Source organism: Canis lupus, chromosome 33, assembly GCF_003254725.2.
Source record: "Canis lupus dingo isolate Sandy chromosome 33, ASM325472v2, whole genome shotgun sequence".
NCBI classification, from domain to species: Eukaryota; Metazoa; Chordata; class Mammalia; order Carnivora; family Canidae; genus Canis; species Canis lupus.
Genome location: NC_064275.1, coordinates 15,929,022 through 15,956,659, shown reverse-complemented (window position 1 = coordinate 15,956,659; position 27,638 = coordinate 15,929,022). Strand labels below are relative to the sequence as shown.

The 27,638-nt window shown below is 38.5% G+C and overlaps 1 long non-coding RNA gene across 9 annotated transcripts in view; it reads left to right on the top strand.

Moving 5' to 3' along the window:
- LOC112678658 (uncharacterized) overlaps positions 1-27,638 on the top strand; it is a 97,470-nt gene that overhangs the window by 53,057 nt on the left and 16,775 nt on the right. For 3 of the 9 annotated variants that reach the window (XR_007407982.1, XR_003147769.3, XR_003147764.3), the window contains 2 exons: positions 7,503-7,930; positions 8,409-11,987. This is a non-coding gene — a long non-coding RNA (uncharacterized LOC112678658). Of the gene's footprint in view, positions 1-7,502; positions 7,931-8,408; positions 11,989-12,009; positions 12,079-12,699; positions 15,168-22,819; positions 23,959-27,638 lie in introns of those variants that run through there. The other 6 variants (XR_003147766.3, XR_003147754.3, XR_003147759.3 and 3 more) reach the window with 5 other exon arrangements.

Genomic DNA, 27,638 nt, shown 5'->3' with positions numbered 1-27,638 from the left:
AATCACCTGACTTGATGACTTGTCTAGGGCAACAGAGTGGTGGAGCTGGGACTAACTCTAAGTTCTATAGCTACAGACAAGTCTTAGTCCTATCCTCCTTCTACACATGAACACTGTTCTCTCCATTCCACTTGGGTGGCCTGAGAACTACAAACTTCACAGGTTCAGAGGAGAGATTATACACCACCGAATTGCAAGTCTGTTTTTGCAGAAGAGATTTGGTTTTGAGAAATTACTCAAGAGTGTTTATATTGCATCACCCATGGGCCTGTGTGCTGTTAAGCTTGAAATGAAAAGAATGGCTTCGTGGTTTAGTTTTATGAGGGAACCAAAGCCATAGAGTTATGATCCAGTGCATATAACATTGAAGGATAACAATTTAAAGTCCAATAACTCTTGCCATTTATCTTCACCAGAGGATCTCAAAGAGTTTTATGAGAAATTATAGACTAAGAATTTGGAAGAGTTATGCACAATTTATGGTTAAAAAAGGAAGTGCTAAAGTTTTCTGGAATGTTCCAAGTCTGTCATTAGGGAAGGCATGAAGAGAGCCCAGGATCATTGATTCTTTGGCTAGGAACCCTGGCAAGAGTTAGATGTGACCAAACGATTCAGTGATTCTGAATGGCTTCAGCTTGCTTTGAGTGGAATATTACCTTTTCGAGGGGCCTTGCTGATTGAAGGAGGACATAGAGGAGCCAGCATGAATTGATTCCCCAGAACCAATGGTGATACTGTGGCAGTCATATTAATATAGCTTTTATAATATGCTCTCTGATTAGTGTTTCCCTTACTTTAATTGGAATTTTAAGCACCATAATGATGTGAGCCAGCTGAAGTTTTTCAGCAGTACAGATATAAAAGGTTATCCTAAATTACATTTAGGAGAAACTCTGCTTGAACTATTTAGGTTAATAAATAAAGACACCAAATTAATATAGGCTATTTTAAGACCAAATATGTAATACTATAAAACTTTGGTGATCTGTATGCTTTCTATTGGCCAGCCTCAGGATTTTTAATTGAATTACTACAGAAAATTCAGCACAAAATATTATCAGATTTAACCACCCACTAAGTGTGTTGTTATTGTTTTATTAGGCTAAATCAAAGGTTACCACTGCTCTTTTCTGCACTCCCTTTCAGCCCAGAGGGGTAAAGTTTTAAAAAGAATTGATGAAATTTTAGAAAAGAGCAAGAACTTAATAAAGGGATAATTTTCACATATTTTCTTTAGAAAAATGAAACTATTTCATGGCTACTTTATATGTGCATTCCTAGCCTTTATTTATTTATTTATTTATTTATTTATTCATTCATTCATTCATTCATTCATTCATGAGAAGTACAGAGAAAGAGGCAGAGACATAGGCAGAGGGAGAAGCAGGCTCTCCTCAGGGAGCTTGATGTGTAGGATTGTATCCCTGAACTGTGGGATCACGCCCTGAGCAGAAAGCAGAGCTTAACCGCTGAGCCATCCGGGCGTCCCCATTCCTAGCCTTTTAATAGAGAGTGTCTGTGACATTCGCATTCTGAAGCTTGTAACTGGTCTGAGATTGAGACTGAAGGAGAGTTGTTGGGGGGACAGAAGTGCTCCTGGAGAAAGACCCATGGGCAAGCCCAGAGGCAATCCACAGCTATCCACATTTCAATCATACTGCCTTCTGACCATATCATCCCAACAGCTCAAGATGTGGGTGGGATAGCAGCATGGCTGGAGGAGTCAACCCAGCGGATAATCACTTCACCCAGCGGATAATCACTTCAGAGCCCATGCACTTCATCTGGTCATACATGGTTAGGAATGCCCTCCGAATCTATAAAAAACTTATTAAACTCAACAGCAAAGAAACAAACAATCCAATCATGAAATGGGCAAAAGACATGAACAGAAATCTCACAGAGGAAGACATAGACATGGCCAACAAGCACATGAGAAAATGCTCTGCATCACTGGCCATCAGGGAAATACAAATGAAAACCACAATGAGATACCACTTCACACCAGTGAGAATGGGGAAAATTAACAAGGCAGGAAACCACAAATGGTGGAGAGGATGTGGAGAAAGGGGAACCCTCCTACACTGTTGGTGGGAATGTGAACTGGTGCAGCCATTCTGGAAAACTGTGTGAAGGTTCCTCAAAGAGTTAAAAATAGATCTGCCCCACGACCCAGCAATTGCACTGCTGGGGATTTACCCCAAAGATACAGATGCAGTGAAACGCTGGGACCCCTGCACCCCGATATTTATAGCAGCAATGTCCACAATAGCTAAACTGTGGAAGGAGCCTCAGTGTCCATCGAAAGATGAATGGATAAAGAAGATGTGGTCTATGTATACAGTGGAATATTACTCAGCCATTAGAAACGACAAATACCCACCAATTGCTTCGATGTGGATGGAACTGGAGGATATTTTGCTGAGTGAAATAAGTCAGTCGGAGAGGGACAAACATTATATGGTCTCATTCATTTGGGGAATATAAAAAATAGTGACAGGGAATAAAAGGGAAAGGAGAAAAAATGAGTGGGAAATACCAGAAAGGGAGACAGAACATGAGAGACTCCTAACTCTGGGAAACGAACTAGGGGGGGGAAGGGAGGGTGACTGGGTGATGGGCACTGAGGGGGGCACTTGGTGGGATGAGCACTGGGTGTTATTCTATATGTTGGCAAATTGAACACCAATAAAAAATAAATTTATAAAAAACAAAAAGAGAATGCCCTCCGACTCCCACAATCTGTTCTTACTCTGTGTGTCTCATCTTTCAACCAGAAATGCTCCAATTCAGTGGTTTTCAAAAGTGCAGTCTCCAGACCGGCAGCACCACCCAAGAACTTGTTAGAAATATATATTCTGGGGCAGTCCATGTGGCTCAGCGGTTTAGCACAGCCTTCAGCTCAGGGCGTGATCCTGGAGACCCGGGATCGAGTCCCATGTTGGGCTCCCTGCATGGAGCCTGCTTCCCTCTGCCTGTGTCTCAGCCTCTCTCTGTCTCTCTCTCTCTCTCTCTGTCTCTCTCTCTCTCTGTCTCTCATGAATAAATAAATAAATAAATAGAATCTTAAAAAAAAAAAAAAGAAATGTATATATTCTAATGTGCTCATCCAGACCCACTGAAGCAGAAACACGAGGAGTGGGCCCCAGAAATCTGTTTTAAAGGCCTTCCATGTAATTCTTAAGCCTGCTAACATTAGAAAACAGCTGATTTAAATTACATTGATCAAGTATATGTTTTGTTTTTTATCAAAGAACAACTTTCCCAATATCTGATTCATAGTAGGCTCTCAATAAATATTACCCTGAAAATGAAAAGATACTTAATTTGTCATGTGACATTCTGCAATGTTTGTGATCATATTTTAGTCTCTTTGTTACTGTCTACTCAGAACTGAGCACTTGCCCTCACAGATTATTCATTTTCTTTCCCTCTGGACTAGCTCCTTGGCTTTTCATTTAATATGAAAGGTCATCTTCAAAGAAAATTGTTGTCCTATGCTTCAGTTATTTAATTCTCCAGAGAGTCACTGAGAAGCAAAGTGAGTTCGTGCCAATCATTTCTTTCCCATTTTTAAACAAGGATAGTCACTTCACTGTCAGTGATGATCAGTGAAATTTTTCTCTCGTCTCTCCTGAAGGACTAGCCATAAGTTCAGTGGCCAAGAATTTGTTGTTTTAGGACTTCTCAGTTGGCTTTGAGTCTGCTTAGGCAGCACATTCATCCAAGGGCTTTAATACTCCCTGCTTTGCTTCAAGTAATATGTGAAAATGGGGGAAAAATCTATCACAAAGAAAGCTGAAGTGCAACAGGTTTATGGAGACAAATGGACTCAGAGTGTAACATGTGAATTCACTTGTATTATATACCCAATAATTTCTGATGTGTGAAATCCGGGGAAATCATGGGCTCCAGAGTCCGTGAGATTGATGCAACATAAACCTCTTTTACCTCTTGTCAGGCAGGTGACTTCTGTGGGTTGAATGGTATCCCTTCTCTGAGCACATCTAACTCTCCAGGGACAGGTTCCCCAGGAAGGGGTGCTGTAAGAATGAATCTAGGCCTGGAGTTTGGCATATGTCATACAAAGTGAGAATGCTGACTGTGGGTAAAAACTTGCAATACAGGCATCACTGAGAATATGGGGAGGCTCCTACATGGAGCAGGGTGGGGAAGCAGGGATGAGTAAGGAGTGCTGAGAGTTGACCAGCAAGACAGAGAAGTGTGGTACAGATTGGAGAAAGTGTGTTTGCAGTGAGCTAGCGGTTTGAGGAGGACCTCCTTCACTAGGCTTGGCTTCCTTGTACTGTCATGAGGAAGTGGGTGGGAGGAGGCTCCTAGGATAGAGTTGTGCTAGGGTAGAACCACTGCCTGAGCAGCTTGCTCTTTCCTAAGTGAAACCTGCTGTTTATGACATAGGCTTTGTATTGGTAGCTGGATTTATGGCCCTTAGTTCGGGCCATAGCTTCTCAGTTTTGTCCCCCAAACTTCAGCATATTTGTTTATTCAGAGAGAGTGGGGTAGAGGTGAAGTGGCCTCTAGCCCAGGCCCTGGAGGCAGACCAAACAACTGCATTTTGAAGTCCATAAACCCTGACCACCTCCCAGGTGCCAGGCATCACAGAGATGCTAGGAATCAAGTGAGAAGCAAGAATTCCTGCCTTCAGGGAGCACCGAGTCTAGTGAAAGATATCTAAACAGCTTAAAGTCAGTGGGATAATTTTAGTAGGTAGAGGATGTTACATAAATTGAATCCTTTTTTTCCCTCCCCGTTTGATGAAGTCAGCTAAGTCTTCTAAGAAAAGATAATACTTAGATCTAGGCCAGGTAGTGAAGAGGGAAAGGGCATTGTAGGCGAACGGAAGAGTGTTTCAGAAAGTACTGTGCCGTCAGTAAATGGCAAGTGGTCTGTCTTCTCCAACAGTCATCTGAGGGTGAGTGGTAGACTTGAGGTGGGACAGGAGACATGGAGTCAGATCACAAAGGACCAGTATCTTGCTGGGGGACTAGGGAGCAGAGGTTTAAATAGGAGGGTGACAGGTCAGATTGGTTTCTGAGAGACCGTTCTAGCTCCTTTGTGGAGAGTGGGGTAGAGGAAGTAGAGCCTTGTCAAAATACAGTTGAGGCATGATGAGGGCCTGGCCCTGGTCCATTGCCAGGGCGGTGAAGAAGCCAAGTTAACTTTCAGAGGCTTGAATTTGTTCAGCTGACTGTTCTTTTAGCATCCTCACCCCACATCTTTGGGGGGTATCTAGGGCTGCTGCTTCTGTAGTTGCTGTCTGCGTAGTTGTTTCTGCTGGAGGCTGCAGATTAAACCTGAGCCTGCATTCTCTCATTCATTCATTCCATGGAGCTTTCTTCTCTCAATGATTTTACCAAACTCTCCTAATAGTGTGGAACTGAAGCTAATTACAAATTCCATGTTAATGTGTTTGTACATAAATTCTGTACTTGGATACCATTTTTTGGTGTGATGAGCAGTATAACTTTGTACTTGACATGTAATTTAAGTTGCTTACATCAAATGCTTGAATTCATTCATAAAAATTTTATTGACATTTACTATGTGAAGGCACTATTAGCTTCATTGAGGGGTAACTTAAAAAGTATTAGACATCCTCTTGCAGAATGTATAACTCTGGTTTATTTTTACAACCACAAAACCAAGGAACTTTCTAGTAACATTTGGTTCATACATTCATTTATTTACTCATCCACCTATTAATCCATCAGTCAGCAAATATTTGTTAATCATCTGCTTTGTGAAAGCAAAGTAATGACATAAGGAACACATTAGGCTAGAAATAAAAATAGAACAGAGTGTTCTGGATGGACCTCAGAGTTTTCAGAAAGCCAAGAATATAAAATAACCTCAAGATTTTGGTTGCTTAATCTTTAATAGTAGGGTCACTTTCATTATTAAAGAGCATCTTGGGTTAGGAAGTGAGGTTTTAGCTTCTTAGATAACCTATCCTATCTCTGCCCCTGTGTTCCTCTGGTAATTACTTGAAACTTTGGGTCACTGGACTGTGCACGGCAGAACTCTACTCACTATGCCACAATAATTTCAAGAAGTGAATGATAGTATTTTACCTATCTGTAGGGTTTTTGCTTAGTAAAAAAGGGACCAAATAATATGCTTTCCTGGGCAGGTGTAACAGAAAATATTCAGTGTACTCTACCCTCTTCCCAGTTGATGGATCTGTTTGAAAATTGGCCAGTTTCAGAATTCAGCTACTAGTTGTTTGTGTAAATGGCCAATGGTCATCAAAAACCATCTTGGAAGTACAACATATGCAGACGTATTTTGATCTCTCTTTCCTTTAATGCCCCTCTTTTAATTGAAAAAGTTCTTTCTCATTCTATAGTTGTCTACTCCTTTGTGGAAAGAGCACTTGCTGGGAATGAGGTGACTTGATTTCTAATCCTAGCTAACCTGCTAACTAGTTGTATGACTTTAGGCTGGGGGTTGACACATGACATTCTGCTGCCAATTCTGACCTACCACTTGTTTTTGTAAATAAAGTTTTATTAGAACACAGCTATGACTCTTTGTTTACTTATTCCTTTGTGCTACCATGCAGAGAAGAATATTTATGACAAGACCGTAGGGCCACAGAGTCTAAAATATCTGGCCCTTTACAGAAAAATGCGTCAACCCCAGCTTTAGGCAGACTATTATCTTACTTGAGCCTTAGCTTCCCTGTCTGTAAATTTGGGGAATCAGATTAGGTTGTCCCTAGGGCCTATGTCCTTTTTAGCATTCTGTTGCTCTATAACTCTAACTATAGAGCAGCCTCATATCAATTGTTGTACACTGGGATATAAACCTATTCATATTTATATCTAACTTCCTCAGTTTATGAAGCACTAATACTGGCAAGCCACCATAGAAAACTAACAAGTCTAAGAAGCTTACAATCTGGTTAGAAGACAGAGGTTATAATCTGGTTAGAAGACAAGGTTTAGAAGTTAAATTATAATAGAAGGTAATAAAGGATAACATACCAAAATGAATGATAATGACTAAATGAGTTCAGAGAAGAGAGATCATTATGGGCTGAGATGATTAGGGAAAACCTACAGGGGAGAGTGGCATGTTTTTAAGAATAGTTATCCACATGGCCCCATAAAATATTGGATCTAGTGTTCTTCCAAAGGAACAGTTTTCAGGTTTTAAAAATGCAGATTTTAGAGTGTAGGTTACTGGGGAAAAAATGCAAATTCCTGCAACCCAGCATTAGAGGTTCTGATTATAGGTCTGGGGTACATCCCAGAAATCTGCTTTTTCAAAGAGCATCCCTGGTGATTCTGATATACAAGGATAATTTTCTTACTTTTAAAAATATTACTTTGGAAATTTGGTTAAATTGCTAAATACCGTTTCTTCTGAGGAATTCATGCTAGGTTTGTCAGAGTCTTATTAAACCATACATTTTCTATGAGTAGGAGGATCTCCACTGTCCATGGAGCAATTACTTCAGTGATTTTCTCTCCTTTTAGGAAATCTGTGATCTCCCAGGCCAAGAAGAATGAACTGAGGACTATCTGAAGGCCGTTGAATTCCTTAGATAAGTCCAGAAGGGAAATCTGGGATTAGTATAGTATTGTGTCTATGACAGCTGAGGATAAAGGATTGGAAAGATTCAGGGTACTAACTACCTCCTTTTGCATTTGGCTCTTGGTCCTTTTGTTGTGAGCTTTGTGTTTTGTGCAAAGCTGGCTGGGGTCAGCATCTTGGGTAAAAAAAAACTTTCAATGAAAGAGGTTGGGAATCTCCAATTTCTATCCCAAAACATGTCACTGATGACTTGAACACATAACCAGATACTCAAGATACAGAGGAGCGCTTCCACCTATGGGAGAATGACCCTCTGAAGAGAAATATGGAATCATCATCAGAGCCATTGGAGAGGACATCTGAGAGTCAGGTGGGTGACGTTTCACAAGATCCTGTCATGCCTCCAGTCCAGAAGAGAAAGTTAGATCCACTTCCAAAAAAGCATAGACATCTTAGGAAGGCCAAAGAGAATGAGAAAGAGCAAGAGAAAGGAGAAAGTGGCCACCCACCGCCCTCCTATCCTTCCAACACCTTTGGTACTACCACCAAGTGAAGAAGATGAGGTGGTGGATACAAAGCTGATGGTATTCAGGGCTCAGGAAGGTGATCCTGACCCTCCCACTGAGGTAGGGGTGAGGCATGGGGTGTCAAAAGTCTGGGTTTGCCACATTTTTCTAGAAAAAATAATGACAACTCACCACCTGGAGTGGGAGGAAGTGGGGATAAAAAGCTTGAGGAACACACCAGGATCCTTGGGCCCAGATACAGCATGAACTGGCTCTGAGGTGATGCCCTTTCATGTATGGGCATTGGCATTGAGGGCTTTAACTTCTTTCTTCTACTTGCAGAACGTATTACAGAGTCAACAGGATGAGGGTGCCTGTGTGATGCATCAGGAGTGTCAGATCCAGCCCTGTGAGCTCTCAGCATCCCAGGAGCCTGGGTTCTCTTCTCCTGCAGTGACATCGTTGGCATCGCCACCACTCTGCTTTGGCCGCTTCACTTCCTAAGCTGTGTCTGCCAGACCTTCTCAAGGTCTAGGAAGCGGAAGCCCCCCAGAAGCGAGGGCGCTGAGCTGGCTGAGGTAGGAGGTGATGCTAAGGCTCTAAGACGTGGATCTGGGCAAAAAAAACAGAGTGCAGCCTCATGAGAGCCTGTAGCACGCTGATGCCAGTACGGGTTCTCCCTGTGTGTAGCTTCGTAGTTTTCTCCATATTGTTGTTTCCATTGCTTGAGTTCTTGTTTATCAAAGCTTTTATACGGAGATCCTGAAGCCTAGAGAACTGGGAAAAGCAAAGTAACTTTGAAGCTTTTAACACTTTACCCTGGTAGTGGGGTTGCTTCCTACTTCATCCCATTAGGCTGAAGTAGCATTCATTCTGGAGCAGGGATTCCCACCATTCATGAGGATTGTCACTCCTGTCCAGTTAGCTCACTTCTCCCTACCTTCCCTGAGGATGGAAGCCATACCATCTCATCATCTTGAGTAATGTCTCCAGCCACCGAGTGGAGACTTCTCACCTTCAGCTTCTCTCATTGTCTTTTACCTTTGGCTAGAGATTCATTTTGAACTCTTCATCTTCAGTATTTTGTTGAAATTCGGCCACTTTCTACTTGATTTAGATACGCTGCAGGGGGTGGTGGTTGCTGCTTTTCTTGGACAGGGTAACGCTACCACCTCCTCCATCTCTAACCATTATTTGGTTTTCTTTTGTTCACTTGTTAGTAAGATACCTGGCTCTTTGTCCTGAAGTGTGCGTCTGGTGTTCTCTAGCCATATGCATCAAAAACCTAGCCACATAAGGTAGTGGGCTCCTTCCTTGTTATTCTTTAGCCAGATTCTCGCAGAACCCTGAGTTCTTCTGAGAACCCTAAAGAAAATATGTACGTAAGAAAAGTTCAAGGTTATTTTATTTCCCCATTGTTGTCCTAGCATACCAGGGTTAATCTTCTTCCCAGGATATAAACTAAGAGTTTGCATTAATCTCATACCTTCCTTTGAGAGAGTGGGTTTAAGAAGAGTTTTGAGAGTTCCCCTGTAGCTTTAATTACCTGTTGTTATTTCCTCCTTGTTCTGGTTTCCCAATTCATATAAGAATAATCAATAAAAAGCACAAATGGAAATAAATGTGTAGTATCTGCATTAGAAGGAAATTGTATGTTTTATTCCTTCCTTAGGGCTGACCCTGATGGTTACCACACTAGAACTGGAGAAGATAACCAGTGTGTTTGTTTTATTCTTTCTTGCCTGGAATAGGGCTTCATACTGTTGAAGAGCAAAGTTGGGAAGGGAATAGAATGATTGGCAAGAGCAGCGGCAAAGATCCTTAAGGCTGCCTTGGGGTTAATTGGTAAAAACTGCCCTGGAAGAAGTCTTGTGATGTGGTGAGCATATTAGGTTGGAATGAGAAATTCTGCAAAATGTCACACTCAGCGTTTGAAAACAGGGCAGCTTTCTAAAGTCAGTCATGCATTGATACCTTTAGTTGTCTAAAGAGCGGTTGATCGTTTAGAGAGTATAGAATTTTAATAGAGCTAATTGAGCATTATAAATGCTTCGAGCTATTACATGAAATTTCAAGTTATCTAAACTATATTTACGCATATATTTTCTCAATGTAATGTAAGAAACGTACTGCCAGGCAAGACATAATGTATGAAAAGTCCTGCGTCATGGAACCTATTATTAAAAGCTCAAAAGAAGGTAGATACAGCGTTGCCATTAATGCTTTGTTATTGTTTCTCATCATAAGTTGTTTCAGGATGAGCTTTTCTATCATAGGGGAACTGTTAGTTCCAGCCTGGTTAGCCATATGCCCACTCCCATCTACAATGCTGATTTTTACATAAAGTTTATTTATTCCAAATGTAGATTACAGACTTCAGATAAGAGAAGATCTGTGTGAGCACTTAGTTTCTAAACTCTTTTGCTCATCTATCTTGACCCCTCACTCATGAACAGGGGAAAAGGGTGCCTGTGTCTCCGCCACTGCATTTATAAAGAAGAAAGTATATATTCTCAAGTTTCAAATTCTATGTTGCTGTCTTTATATAGCTTGAATTATTAAACATGGTTTATGCTAATAAAGTTGTTTTTGCAAAATATATTAGAAAAATAGTACAGCTGTATCAAAGTAAAAACAAATTAAAAATAGAACCTACTACTATTGATGAGAGATAAAGTTTAGGGGTAGTTTAAAAAAAATTGTTTCCCTGCAAGGCAGATAAACAGATACCGTAAATGTATTGTAAACAGAAATACTGAACGAGTATAAAGATCACATTTAATGTATTTAGTTCCCTTTTTTTCTCATGGGAATGCGCAGAGCTAGGTAGGTGGCAGGTATGGTCATTGCTACAAGTTGAGTAAGCTGAGATTAAGCAGGCTGATTAAACTTTTCCAGTGATTTTTTTCTAAGAACACTTGTTAAACCTGATAGGGAATCATAATACAACTTCTGTAAACAGATTATCTAACCACTCGCCTGTGGTTTTATCTTCTAAATGTGATTGTTTTTACTCTGGTTCATGTCCCTGTGTTAGCTGGACATTTCGTTTTTGTCTGTTTGTCCTCATGCTACTGTTCAGATTCCAACTGATGCCACCTTTACTCACCTGGAAAATTTTAACATGAAAAAACTCTGGTTGATGGAGAATGCCAGAGAACCAATAGCGGGTTTACTTATTAACTGAGTTTTAACAGAAAAAGTAGCAATTATCTAGTCCTTATAGATATTTAGCAATTATCTATCCTTATTTAAGAAATGAAGCCGTGCTCCCAAGGTAGCATAGCTGGTTAGTGGCAAAGGTAAAGCAAATAATAGCTAACATTAGATTCAAGACTGTACTTTATACCTGTCATCTATAATCTTCAAGCAGTCTGCAGGGGGTTGATATTAGTGTTTTTCTTTTACAAATGAGACCACTTACGTTCAGAAATGTGCTGGTAAGTCCTGATGCAGAATCCAAACCCAGGCTTGTTAGTCTCTGAAACCCATCCTCATTACATTCTCCCTCCCCGTATTACAATGTTATAAAAATCGCTTTGTTTCCAGTCTAACTCTGTAATGTCAATAATAGGCAGTTTCTCATATTTGCCAAAACTTATATTTTAGCCTTAACGCATGTACAATAAATAGAAAAGTCCCGTTAAAAAGACTATTTCTTCCAGGTAAAATTTCTGTATTGGGCAGTAAATAATACAATCGTTAACCTAAGTGCCATTGACAAAATAGAATGGCAGTGTAATATAAACAAAGTTTTAATCATTACAACTAATTAAACTGAGACAATTACTTAACCGAAAAGTGATCAAGAGAAAAAGGAATAGCAGCACATAATCAAAGCAGGGCCCTTGACTTGACAGGATCATAAGACAAAGCACAGCAAAGATGAATGAGGTCCCATAGAAAGCTAATAGACTTAAGAGTGTTTCTAAACTGTTTTCAGGTGAATGGTTTGGGACCTGGGTAGCAGAGATACAGGCTCTTCTATGTAACCCAGTGACCCTTGAAATAAGTGAGTATACCCCTGCTAATGAACTCCAGGCTTTAAATAGGAAATTTGAATTTTCTCACGCTTCAAAACATTCTTTTCATTCTGATTTGACAAGGCCTCTTTCAGGACAAAATAAAAAACAACAAAACTGGTAGATTCAAACCACTGGACTGTGTGGTCAAGGAGTGTTCTTTGGTTTTTTTCAAACTCAAGACACGAGGGCAGCTGTTGTACGTGGAAGATTGGATTGGGGCAGATTTCCTGAGCTGTATTCCGTTAGCTGTAAAGAACTGCAGCACTGCTCCCATTGTGGAACCTTTGTGATGAACTATCTCAGACAGCGGTTATTACCCTCCTGTACTCAGTGCTAGAGGAGGTCTTTGATTGGCACCCTTGTTTCCCTCCCCTCTCCCCCACCTTGTGGTTTAGAGTCAATCCTGCAGTTGGTGAGAGGCCCAAGAAAAGCTATTTTAATAGGGGTCTAAATAGCATACGTGAAGAGGAAACCTCAAAACAGATTAAAATAATTTTTACTTGAGTTACAAAATTTTCAATGATTTCAAAATTCTGAAATTCTATTGCAAATGATTTCCAATGTGAACTTGACTTCTTTTCTACTTATAATTACCATTTTGATTCTAGGATGTCTGTGAAAATACACAGTGCTGGATCATTACAATGGTAGCCCTTCTGGTGAGCAGGACAATAGATCTATTCACAAAGAGTGATGAAACAGTGACTGGCATTTTTAATAACTATCATGAGAACTATCCCCTGAATATTTGTCTCTTCACATGGAGGAAAGCAGAATTATAAAGACTGTAAAACTGAAAAAAATCCACATTTCAATCAGCATTTCGTACCTAAGGTCCTATTTGGTCTATGATACTCAATAAAAATGTCTGGCTAAAATTTATATATAAAAGTTAATAAATAAGATAGAAAACAGTCATTCCATAACCCCTTTTCAAGATCTTCCATTCTTCCTAATTTAAAATTTGGTTTCATTTTAAGGTTAAAATTATGAAGCAAAGTTCTGTGTCTAATTCAATGTATTATGTAATTATATAATAAGTAGTTGGGAAATATCTGTCTGAGCCTAGACTTAAAAAACTTAAATACTGAATCCAAGTTTTGCCATTTGCTATTGTGTAACTTTGGCTGTTTATTGAAACTCATTAATCTTTGGTCTCCTCATCTGAAAAAAGAGGATGTTAACACCCCATAGGTGGTTTTGAGGATTTCTTGAGGTTATTTCTCTGAAAAAGCTTAGTGGCTATTTTGTAGTAGAGAGCTTTTGACATTGCTATGCTTATTGAATTCTTTTTTTTTTTTAAAGATTTTATTTATTCATGAGAAACACAGAGAGAGAGGCAGAGACACAGGCAAAGAGAGAAGCAGGCTCCCCATAGGGAGCCCGATGTGCTCTTGATCCTATGACCCCGAGATCACGGCCTGAGCCAAAGGCAGATGCTCAACCACTGAGCCACCCAGGCATCCCACCTCTTGTTTTTCTTAGAAAACAAAATAAAACATTAACTCCCTAAGTGCTTTATATGGATAAGCCACTCATGTCAATCTTTATTTCAAAGAGAACTAAATTTATTTCTGGAGGCATCATGTGGAGCAAAAAGATTTAATATTTGTTTATTCCCCATTTGAGTGTCTCTAGAGAAAAATTTTACCCCAGAACTTGGCAAGCCAAAGCCCCTTTATTGTTACAACCTGTGAAATTAATACAAGTTGGGCCTTTATTCTTGATTTATGGGGCTGAACAGACATTCATCTGGTCCTAAGTTGTCATGGTTTAATGCAACATCTTTTTAATAAGTTATTAGCATTTTCTAAGAAAACTTTACCATACAGGCAGTTTATTCAATGATTGTAATAGAATAGTGGCTATTTTGTTCAAATCCATCTGAATAATAGGAGATATCCTAATGTGCCAATAATATTAAAAACATGATAATTGAAGCACTTCCCAGATGTATTGGAATTTTGGAGAAAATGTCTTTGGGTAAAATCTCCTCCCTGTATCTTAATACCCTCCTCACCATTTCCTTTCCTACCTGTGAATATTTCCCCAAGACTTACTATATAAAGGGTTATTAAATTCCAGTGTTTTGTGATCTGGAATTATTTTGTTCCATTCATTAAGCATGTATGGAATATCTGTGCCTAAACTGAAGCTATTTGATCTCAAAGTGAATAAAGTAAACAAAAATAAAACATAATTTATAGACTGTTCAGAGAAAATAAGTCAAGCACTCACATAGTGACTGCTGAATAATATCAAAAGTATTCAGGTGAGCTCTGAAGAGTGGTAGTGTTAAGTAAGCACTAATAGAATGCCTTTAAAGGGAAGATTATTGTATGGTGCATTATTGGAGATGTCTTCTTAGACCAGATAAATTTTGAGTCAGGCCTTGGAGGAAGAATATGGTCTAGATCTATCCAATCCCACAGTCAAACAGGTTGAAATTTCTTTACTGAATGGAGTCCTGGAGGCTGGATGGAGCCAGAGCACAAGGGTAACCAGATCCAACAGAAAGGTGGCTGAAATGCTGCAGCCTTTAGGGATGAGTCCTGTGCCCAAGGATAGGCAGTTCAAGCGAAGTGTCATGAACAGAAGAGAGCTAGAAAGTTAGGTGCTGAATGAAGGCAGAGATGGTACAAAAAACAATCACAAGAGAGAGAATAAGGAGGGGAGAGGACTTTTATCTGACCAGCAGAAAGGCTTGTGGAATGCTGGCCATGTAGTGTTTCAGGGGGGGATCCCCTCCAAAGAAAAATGGTGGACAGCACTGAAGAAGGACATGAAAACAGATGATTCTGATGTCCAACATCATGAAGAAGGGTACAGATGTGCAATATTGGGTTATATGTTGGAGACATGAAGTAGCTTAGATGTGTGGGGAGTAGCAAGAAATAAGCTGGGGCCAATTGAACTCCACATTTGTACTTTATACTTGGCTTTCATTCACGGTTGAGAAGAAGCCATTGCAAATTCTTGGTCTTCTCTAAGGGGATAACATTAGCCAAGATAGCAAACCCCAAAAGGAAAAAATATAGGAACAGAGATGCACAAAGGCATTAACCCAGATTCAGTAATGGCCCGTAAGAATATGCTGTTTGGTTAGCTGCTTTCCACTATATATATATATATATATATATATATATATATATATATATATATATATATATATGGGTAAATGATTGCCATTTGTTTTGTTTTGTTTTGTTTTACCACTTGCTTACAAATAACATATTTTTGTAAAAATAGTGGATAAAATTAAAGGAAAAATTACAAAGGAACCCTTACATGAAAATACATGGTATTTTGTTTTATGAAGAATGTAGAAAGTCATGATCTGACTTATGGTTCCACCTTCCACATTAGTCAAAAATTGAACATGAAAGTTGAACATAATGAATTTGGTGGTTCAGAAGGCAACAGAGTAGTACAGCCTCTGCACAGTATTTGAGAATACCTCTGCAGACAGTGTCTGGGTTCAGTTCCTGGCTTTATTACTTAATAACTGCATACCTCAAACAAATTCGGTTTTTTTTTTTTGGTGCCCCAATTTGCTCATATGAAAAATCAGAATAGTTAACCTACCTCCTATGGCTTTAGTGAGAATCAAGGGAAGTGCAAATACAACAAATGTGCATCTGTTATCAGGTAGACAGGATACTTTTTTGAAATACTGCTTTGTGTGGGAAGAGGTTGTTAAGGGCTCAAAGGGGAAGACTGTATGAGGTTTCTGGGAACTCTGACTCCCCAATGTTGGAGCTTCCAGGCTCACTCAATATTCTGAGCATGACTCAGTGGAATATTTAGGTATGGAATCACCATACTTAAAGAGATTCTGTGTGGTAAGACAGAGGTTATTTCTGTATATAGAACCCAGTTATTACATGACCATAGGGCATGTTCTTAGCATCTAATTGTGAAGGAGTCTAATTCATCTTTTATCCCCAGTGCTTAGCATAGTGCCAAGCATAGTAAGCACATTACAACTTCTCAGTAAATGTCTGTCAAGTAAATGAGTAAACAGTTCAGTGAAGAACAGAATTCCAGTATATGTAAAATTAAGTGTACCACTCACAGAAACAGCATTTTGTTTCACTCTTACAGCTTTTGTAGTACTTTGGCACAGAACACAACTCTCTCAGATCATGGCAAATAGGAAGAGGGGCCGTAGAGGGACTGAACATGAAGTTTTTTCATCAGTTCAGTGGGATGGGGCATGGGATCCGCATTTGGCTGATTTTAAAAAGGTAGATTCAGAACTGCTGTATTCAGTGATTAAGAAGTAATGTATTCTCCTTTTCAGCAGTCTCAGTACTGTGCTTTAAAATGTGCAGGTGTGGGCAGCCTGGGTGGCTCAGCGGTTTAGTGCCGCCTTCGGCCCAGGGTGTGATCCTGGAGACCCAGGATCAAGTCCCACGTCAGGATCCCTGCAAGGAGCCTGATTCTCCCTCTGCCTGTGTCTCTGCCTCTCTCTCTCTCTATGTCTCTCATGAATAAATAAGTAAATAAAATCTTTAAAAAAATTTAAAAAATGTGCAGGTGTGCATGCATACATACACACTTGCCCAGGCACAAACAAACAGGCAAACATATCAAGTTACTATACCGCTTTATTCGTCCTGGGTAAATGCTGCCTAACAGTCTACCTGAAAGCTTAGTAGCCTAAAACAATGATAGTTATTCATTTAGCCCATGGATCTGCAATTTGGTTGGGATTTGGGAGGGTAGGCTCATCTGTATTCCACGCAACATGGCTGGGACAGCCCTATTTTTGATGGAAGGTTTCATTCAAGATGAGACATCCACATAATTGACAAGACAGTACTGACTGTCATCTGGTTGCTCCGTCATACTGTGGGCAGGGGACTCAGTTCCTTTTCACATGAGGCCTCTTCATAGACTAGAATCCATTCACAGCATGGTGGCTGTGTTCCAAGAGTGAGTTTCCTAGAGACCAGATAGAAGCTAGGTTTTACGATCTAGTCTCAGAAAGCACAAAATGTCAATTCTGCTATAGTCAGGGACCATCTATACTCAAAGGGAAGAAGTGTGGACCTCCACCTGCCCTGGGGAGGAGTGTCAATATCACACTGGAGTGTGTGCAGTGAGAGATCTTGTGACCGCCTTGAGAAATATAATCCCTATTTAGAAATGCCAATTCAGGTACCTCTGAAGTTCCCAAAGTGACAAGGCTATCCTGGTATGCAGGAGATATTATCTGGAAGAAGCATATTCAATGGGGAGGAGATATTTTTGTGGAAGTTTGGAAGAGATGGTTCTAAGTACATGTAAGAGGTGTCATGATACTTGTTTTTGAATAAATATAAATAGGAAAAAGGAATAGATGGGGGCATTAGCTGCTTGACATAAGTTAGCAGGAAGGGCTGAGTGTCAATTTTTTAAAAACAAAAGGAATCTTCACATTGTCCTGTTGATGCTACTAGAAGGGGATATTGTGAACAATAATAGACCTTCCGCTATGGCTCCTCTGATAAAGTATAGAATGTGCATAGCTAAATCTAATTTTTCTCTCTGTGACTGAGCAAAATCTTCCATCATGACTAGAGGCTCAGAAAAATCTTACCCAGCAAATTGAAAGTAGACAGGAAAATCGTAGGAAAATCTATACCTGAAGTAGGTAACATTCTTTGTTAGTAAATATTTCTTTAGCTCTCACAGGTAAAGTATAAATAATGACTGCAGTTTTCCTTCAGGACAGATTAGAGTTCAGCTGAGAAGGGTATTCAACAAATCAAAGGCCAGCAACTTTGACCTCTCTGCCAGAGGAGAGGTATTTAAATAGTTTTAAAAATTATCTATTTTAGGACTTTGCATGGAAACCTGGAAAAAATCCGTTTGCTAAAATCTATACCAGCTGGTCCAGGTGACTTCATAGTCTCGGCCCACATCTGTTCTATTCACAACTGAACTGCTGTTGATTTGTATGATGAAGCAATAGGACACAAGTGATAGAGCTTCCCCCAAAGCCATAGCCTTTCTCTGACTAGGGTTTGGAATGCGAAAGAGAGATCATGAGCAATACATTTCTTTTTCAAAATATATTTATCATCAGCTCCCTTCCCTCCATCCAAAGGAGACTATCAAAGCCCTGTTAGGATTGAACGTGGCAGTTCTTTTCCTCCTGGAATGTTAATCAGGCCAATAGAATCTGCCCTGGCAAAGGAGAGCCTAACAGTGGTTGGTCTTTTACTAGCCTCTGGGAAGTACCCTGTCATTCATTTTTCCACAATTATATTATTTTAACTGATCCCATCTGTGTCAGTAATTTTCTTTTGTTTAATTATTTGGCCTTCTGTTGAAGATTCAGGTGCATTTGTGACAACTGCATGCATGATGCATTTGTGACAACTATGTGTACCTTATGTCTGACCACTGTTGTTAAGGATAGGGACTCGGGTAGTTTGACTAGAATGGAATATACTAAAAGTGAAGAATTGAGGGCATGAAATGAAAGCAAAATTTTTGTCTCTTTCCCTGGGCACTTCATGAATGGGGCCGTGGGCTCCTTTATGTAGGGGACTTGAGGCAGGACCCTTGGAGCACGGTCAATGACAGGACCATCTATGTCATGTAAGCCTTCTTGCCATTCACTGGTTAGTATCTGATAACTTGCTGAGACTAGACAACTCATGTGCAGGATTAAAGGCATGGCCCTGATCACAGCACCTCAGTTTGAGTTCTTCTCATGCAACTGGAGCATAGATATCACTCGACCGCTTTTGCAGCTAGGATTATGCTTCTTGACACTAAGCAGAATTTGAAAATAAATTTGTAGTTTTTATGTCATCTCCCTGTAGTGATGACCATCCATGGGGCTGAGGATTGGACCTTCTCTGTGAGTTCCACATGTTCTTCAACCTATGACCTGAATCTGATTGATTGCACATAATACTGTGCTTGGAAGCATGTTTTGAAAGGCATCATTCTGAAGCTTGGTGCTCTGTCTCCCTTCTTCAAGTTTAATTCTCTTTATATCCTCAGTTCCTTTTCCAGTTTTGAATTACTGCCATTGCTTTCAGAAAATTCATTGTAATGTGTCTTGAGTTAGTAATATGACATATACCTTATAAGCAGGTTAGTTTTGCATTGTGTATGCTCTTCTTTCTGAAGAAAATGTTAAATAAACTGGTTACATTTTGCTTTAAGGAATTAAGCTTAGAAGAACCCTTCAAACAGCAAGACTTCTTCAGACAGGTGGTAATTTATTGTTAGGCATTCTGAAATGGTTTGTCTTGCAGAAATAAACATACAATAAAATTACCCCAAAAGCATTCAGGTGAGTGTTTTGATTCAACAAATAACAGGAAAGTTTGGGATTTGAATATTTTGTGAATTGCAGTAGTAACTTTAGCAACTGAAGGAAGATGAAGACAAATCAAATGGAAAGCAATTTTGATTTTAATATGAAAAATGTGCAGTTATGTAGAAGATGCTAAATGTATTAGAAAAAGACTTCAACAAGGAACTAGAAATTATGTTTAAATAACCAAGAAGATCAAGAACACATGGTGATTGACAAGTATTAACAGAGCTATTAAAGATGTTTTTGAAGCAAATACACACAACACATTTTAGTATTTCTCCAGTGATTTCAACATAATTTTTTGTTGTTGTTGCCTGCTGGTTGAAGTTTAGCGGATGATATGTAAAATGCCAAGAGCCTACATAGTAAGAAAAACTTAATTGTCTAGCTGCCAATCTTATTAAATGCCTGTGTATTCAAATACATATGTAAAAACACCCACACACCCAGAAAATAAATTGACAAGAAAGGTTGTAAATCACAGAGTAAATAAATAAATAAATAAATAAATAAATAAATAAAATTTAAAAATGGAGTAGTACATTTATCTTTATCAGATAGGACCAGACTCTTCCTTGAGGCTTAATTGCACTTCTATTTGCTATTTTGTGGGGGAAAAAAACCACATTTTTATATTGGGGAACTCACACTAGGCTTTTCTTCGAAGACATATTTAAGTAGTGGAAAATTAATGAAGATATTAGCAGAAGGGTCAATATGAATTGAGTGTTTAATGTTGGAATAGAGATGTTATCAAGACTATCTGAATTTTTTTTTTAGTGTCTGCAGACTATTCTTGTATCTTTCAGTCCTGAAAGTCAAATATATAGCAGTGTTTCTCCAACTTTGTGGGCATCAGAATCATTGGAGAAGCTCCTTGAAAGTATTTTTACCTGGGCTCCATCCTCAAAGGTGCTTGAGGCTAGGCCTCAGGAACCAGGATTTTTAACATCATTCTTTGCCTCATTCCCCAGATATGATTCTTATATGCACCAAAGTCTGAGAACAATTGGAGCAGATAACATACATACACTATGATAAGAGACCATGGCACTTGAATGGTAAAACATTTATACCTTTAAAAATGTCAGAGCCGGGGTGCCTGGGTGGCTCAGTTAGTTAATTAAGTGTCTGACTTTAGCTCAGGTCATGATCTCAGGGTCCTGTGGTAGAGCCTGACTCTGGGCTTCATGCTCTGTGGAGAGTCTGCTTGTCCCTCTCTCTCTGCCCCTCCCCGCACTTGTGTGCTCTCTCTCTTTCAAATAAATATATAAAATCTTTTTTTAAAATGTCAGAGTCTATGATCCACATGAAATAATTTAAAACCCATTTTGTTTCTGGATTGTTTCCTATTTTATTTTTTGCATAGTTGCTGTAGAAAATATTTCAAATTGATTTAGATTATACATTTTTAAAATATGAAATAACCAAATTATTAGGATTGGGAATTCTATTAATGGCTTCATTTTAATTTTTCTTTTCTTTTTCTTTTCTTTCTTTTTTTTTTTTTACAGAGGCAGAGGAAAAGAAATGGCTTCTGTAATGACAAAAAAATTTCAATTTCTAGGATACAGATATTTAAGTCAAGAGAAATTGTATTGAAAAAATGAAAGGCATTATATTTAAAGTATCTAAAGTGCCATAACTTCTTTTTTTTAAGATTTTTTTTATTTATTCATTTGAGAGAGAGCAAGGGGGAGGGGGGCAAAGGAACAGAGAGAGAGGCAGTTTCCCCACTGAGCAGGAACCCTGATGTGAGGCTCCATCCTAGGACCCAGAGATCATGACCTGAGTGGAAGCAGCAGTTTAATCTCCTGAGCCACCCAGGTGCCCCAAAGTGCCATAACTTCTTTATTGCTTATCAGCCCTACATGTTATCATTCCCTTCCAACTGGCTATTTGCTCTCAGCTCACTGTGTTCTATTCTTAATTGGGAAGACTTGAAGATACAAAGGACTTTTAAAAGTCCTATTAATAGGCTTGCAGCAGGGCTGGTGGTGATGGGAGGAAGGTAGGCCAGTCTTTTGAGATGAGGACTAATAGTATGTGGACGAAGGTGCTGGCTGTGCTTGTGTAGCCCTCATGGTGGAATCAAGGGGAGGGATGATGTAGTTGATGTAGCCAGGCCAGGTCTCCACGTGTGCATATGTTGGAGGATGGAAGGGAAGCAGACATTGACTATAAACCTAGGACTAGGCCACACATGAACAAGGGATTGGCAAGAGCTATGTAAGGTCTACCTTGGGAGACTGTCTGGTATATTTGAAATAGGTACTGACTTCGCAGTCAAGCTCTCAGTTTGAATCACTGGTTTGTTATTAGTTGGCTTTCTGATCACTGCCAAGTCACTGATTCTCAATGCTTAGCACTTTTCTTGTTTGTAAAATGTGGATAATAATAGTATATATCTCAAAGGAATCTTATGTGGATTAAATGAATTGGCAACTATTTTAATTGGGGTAAAGTACATACTAGATATTCCAAGATATCTTACATCTACTGAAGAAGCAGGAGCTATCTGAGATGGAATCACCACCATTAAACAAAAGATTGTTTTTGGGGATCCCTGGATGGCTCAGCGGTTTAGCGCCTGCTTCGGCCCAAGGCGTGATCCTGGAGTCCCGGGATCAAATCCCACATCAGGCTCCCTATGGAGCCTGCTTCTCCCTCTTCCTGTGTCTCTGCCCACCGCCCCCCCCGTGTGTCTCTCATGAATAAATAAATAAAATCTTAAAAAAATAAGATTGTTCTTATGAAAGGTACGTCTAACATTACACATATTGGAATTCTTTTATTTCCTGAATCATTTATTTGTTTATTTGGTAGACATTTACTAAGCACTTACTATGTGTTCATGCTACTTGGTAATGTGCTAAGACTGGGGATAAAAAAATGAATTAGGCTCTTTCACAACAAGGTATTAGGGAACATGCCCTATAGTCATATAATAATTGGAATACCCTGTTATTGAAAGGGTAGTGTTTCAGTGAATTAATTAACTTTTGTTTATTACTGTATGTTGACATCTTTAAGAAGTCAGGCAATTTACCCCTCTCTTTTTCTCACCAGGATACTAAACTAATAGGATGAATGAGTTAATCATATAGAGACCAAACTATCCAATATGATTTGCTGAAATTGAGAAATGTGGCTTATATCTGTAAGCAGGTTTCTCAATACTGAATTCCAGAGTTAGTGAAATGAGTCATAGTGGGTACTGCACCATTGCTCACCTGCCCCATAAAGATAGGGCCTTTGCCACTAATTTTATCATATGACTTAGAGGAATTGAGAACATAGTCTCTCTCTGGGTGAGAGGAGGGGGAAATAGATATGGCTGAGCTGTACATGTCCTATGTTTCTCCCAACTCACCAATGATTTTAACTCTCTCCTGATTCCTTAGGGAGCAGTCAGCAGGGGTGAGAGAGAAGCCTGATATGTTACATGGAAGGATACATCCAGAGCGGAAAATAAATGCCTCACCCTCGCACTATAGTTTTCCAGAAATATTCTATCATTTATTCTTTTTTATATGTAGTCCTATCAGGGAGGTTTCCTTTTTTCCTTTCTCTCTTATCCACATTTTAGATTTTTTTTTGTAAAGGGACTTCTGATTCTAGACACAATGGAGTAAACACACTCCACCCCATCTCTTCCAATACTTAAAACTAAAACAGGCCAGAAGAAAATACATTAAGCAACTGAGTGAGAGATGGACTAAAGAAGGCAGACTGGATAAGGATCTCAGGACTGGAGGGGTGATCTGGCAAATGAGTTTCCTGTTTAATTTTTGTTTTCCAAAAGCTCTTTCTCCCCACCAGCACATGGTGGCACACTCTGAGGAGAGGAGCCCTGTGGATTCTCTCCACCCTACATCAAGTGACTGGCAAGAAAGAGGTGAGGCCCCTTCACCTCCCCTCTAGCATAGTGATGGAAACACCATGAGGCCAAGTCCTGAAGAACTGCCTAGCTCTGCTACCCTTCAGAATACCAGTGAAGAAATGGAGCCCTTTCCCCTCCTCACTGCTGTGACAGAAGCAGACCTAAAGATCAGCACCCTGGGGTTAGTGTGGTGAGGCTAACTTTCTGTCTTTCTAATAATAACAGCAGGAAGACAGAACCCAGAGTGAGGAAGGGATAATGGAGAGGAAGTGACTGGAGAAAGTGACCATTTAAATATATATTTAAAGTCCCGGACTAACTCCTGAGCTGTGCCTGCCTGAAACTAAATGGAATCAGCTCAGCAAAGGTTTTGAACACTGACCTATGGTGAGGACAATTGCTCAGGTTTTAGTCTGAACTTGGAGTGGCTCATAAGCTGGGCAAACCAGTTATCACTGTAAATTCTTTGAAAACCAAGTTGGCACTGTAGATACAGTGCATATAAAGTGACCCAAAGGGGCACTTGTGTGGCTCAGTCAGTTAAGCATCTGCCGTCAGCTCTGGTCATGTTCTCACGGTCCTGGAATTGAGCCCCACAATAGGCTTCCTGCTCAGTGGGGAGCCTGCTTCTCCTCCCTCCGTCTCTCCCCCACTTGTTCTCTCTCTCTCTCTCTCTCTATCTCATAAATAAAATCTTAAAAAAAATAAAGAAAGTGGGTTAGAATTTGTATTGACTGCCTGTTAAAACAAAAATCTATGTTCTATAGAAGATTTAAATAGGATCCAGAGTCTCATAATATAGTATTCAAAATGTTCAGGATACAGTACCATACTACTCAGTATACAAAGAAGTAGGAATATCTGAACGACTATTAAGGGAAAAGGCAAACAACAGATACCAACCACAAGATGACCCAAGTATTGAAATTATCAGAAAAAGACTCTGAAGCAGCCATTATAATCATGCTCCAAGAAGTAAGGCAAAACACTTTTGAAAAGAATAGATACATAGAATCAAAGAAATAGAAACTACTAAAAAAATCAGAAGTTTTAGAACAGAAAAATATAATGGAAATCTAAAAAATCACCAAAGGAACTTGATAACAGAATATAGATGAGGAAGGAAGGAGTCAATAAAGTCAGTGAACCTGAAGATAGAGGATTAGAAATTATCCATTCTAAACAATGAGAGAGAGAGAGAGAGAGAGAGAGAGAAGCTGAACCTCAGGGAGCTTTAGGACAATATCAGCAAGTCTATCATAGAGGGAGGAAAAGTCTGAAAAAGCAAACAAAAGTGAAAAGTATAGACTTGAATAACACAATTAACCAAGTTTATTTAATTGACATTTATATAACAGTCCAGGTCACAGCAGTAAAATACACATTCTTTTCAAGCATGGATAGAACATTCACCAAGAGAGTCCATATTGTAAGTCATAAAGCAAACCTCATAAAATTTTAAATTTTAAAAAATTAAAATTAAATATTGAAAGTATGTTCTCTGATCCATAACAAAATTAAACTAGGAAGCAGTAACAATCATATCTGTAAAACTCCTAGATATTAGAAAATTAAATGAAACATTACTAAATAATCTAATACATCAAGGAGAAAAATCTCAAGGTAAATTAGAAATTATTTTGACCTGAATAAAAATGGAAATATAAGCACCCCAAATTTATGTGATATAGCTAAAGCAGGGCTTAGGGGGAAAGTTCTAGCATTAAAAATTTATTTGAGAAAAGAAGGTTCTCAAATCAGTAATTAATATTTGAGAATAACTATGGTCAATACTCATTAATGTGAGGCTGATTAATCTTAATAAAAGTGTAGAATAAAGCTAATGTTCATATTCAACATCATAGTTTGCTTTTAGTTACAAAATTTTAAAAATTTCTTTCCCTAAAATATTCACAGCAGAGGTGTTCATTTCACTTGCCTATTTTACTTCTACATACCACCGCAGTCACTGGGATTGCCTGAGGAAAAGGAATAAACCTAATTAATGGCTATTAACCCAACATTGCTATGCTTATTTATCTACAGAAACACAAAAAGTAGCAAAATATACTCAATACAAATAGAAAAGCAAAGTCAATGAAATTGAAAACATAAAAATCAATGTAACCAAAATCTGATTCTTTAAAACACAAATAGCAAAACTGATAAACCTCTGACAGAATTGACCAAGAAAATAAGGCACAAGTGATCAACCCAAATGATGACAAATGATCAGGAATAAAAGAAGGAGTATTAATAACGTCCCAATAGACATTCAAAGAACAATAAGAAATATTATGAATAACTTTATGCACATAATTTACAATTTAGATGAGATTAATCTTTTAAAGACACAAGTATCAAAACTCAAGACAGAGATAACTTGGGACACCTGGGTGTCTCAGTGGTTGAGGTTCTTCCTTTGGCTCAGGGTGTGATCCCTGGGTCTAGGGATCGAGTCCCTCATTTGGGCTCCTGGCAAAGAGCCTGCTTCTCCCTCTGCTGTGTCTCTGACTTTCTCTGTGTGTCTCTTATGAATAAATAAATAAAAAATCTTAGAAAGAAAAGAACAGTGATAACTTGAGTCATCCTTTACCTGTTTAAAAAAAAAACAACAACCTGTTTTATAGTTAAACAGCATTAAAAAATATTTCCAAGCCCAGGTGGTTTCACTGGTGAACTTTACTAAATATCTAAGGAGGAAATAACATCAACTCTTCAAATTTCTCATTGAGTTAGAAAAGGAGAACATTTTCCAACTCATTTTACAGAGCTAGCATTACTCTGACAGTAAAACCAGACAAAGACAACATGAAAAATGAAAACTACAGATCAATATTCCTCTTGAACATAGAAAAATAAAAAAATATTAGCAAGTAAAATCCAGCAACGTATAAAAAGAATAATAAATCACAACCATGTGAGGTTTATCTTGGGAAACTCAAATAATTAGAAATGACAGATCATTCCACCAGTCCTGGCTTCACAGTCTAAAATCAGTTAATATATATAATCACATTAACAGACTTAGTAACAAAGAACAAATGATCATATCAATAAGTTCAGAAAAAGCATTTGACAAAAGTTCTACATCCAACATGTGATAAAAGCTCACAGCACACTTGGAATAAAAGGGAACATCAGCAACCGGATAAAGGGCATTTATGAAAAACCTACAGCTAACATCATACTTAATGGTGAAAGGCTGTTTTCTCCCTGACATCAGAAACTAGACAAGGATATTTAGTCTTACCACTTTTATTTAATATTGTACTAGAACTCTCACAAATGCAATATGTCTAGAAAATGAAACAAAAGGCATTTTCCTTTTGTTTTCTTCCCAAATGATTGGACAGGATAAAATAAAACAGTTTTTACTTGTAGATGATATATTGTCTATGCAGATGATCTCAAGGAATCCATTTAAAAATTTTCTAGAACTAATAACTGAGCTTAGTAAGGTCATGGGCTAGAAGAGCAATAAACAAAACTCAATTATGTTTTTTATATTATCAATGAACAGTTGGAAATTGAGATTTTAAAAAATTAGTATTTATGATTGTTCCAAAATTAAATATTTGGAATAAATATAGCAAAATAGGTGCAGGATCTGCATGCTGAAAACTATTAAATGCTGCTGATATTAATGGCAAAAAATACATTCATGGATTGGAAGACTCGGCAATTAAAATGTCAGTTGTCTCCATTATTATTTATAGATGTAATCCCAATCAATATCTCAGTAGGATTCGTTTTGTTGATAACAACAAGATGGTCATAAAATGAATGTGGAAAGGTATAGGAATTCGAATAGCTGATTTTTTTAAAGAACATATGAAGAAACACACTATTGAATTTTAAGATGTATTACGGAAGTATAGTAGAGTTTGGTATTGGTGGAAGGATAGATACACAGAACTTTGAAACAGAAGGGAAAATCCAGAAATAGACCCATAAAGAAGTGGTTGAATTTCAACAAAGGCACAATGACAATTCTATGGATAAAGGTCAGTCTTTTCAACAAATGGTCTAGAACACCAGAAACTCACATGCAAACAACTAACCTTCTTCTACACTTTGCTCTATAAACAGAAATTAACTCAAAATGCATCAGAGATATAAATGAAAAGATGAAACTATAAACAGAGGAAAAAATGGGAAAATCTCTTTTTAAAAAATTCTTTTTAAAATTTTAATTCCACTATAGTTAACATACAGTGTTCTATTAGTTTCAGATGTACAATATAGTAATTCAACACTTCCATATATTATAGGGGAAAATCTTCCTCACCCTCGGTTACAAAAGAGTTCTTAGATACAATCCCAAATGCACAATCCAT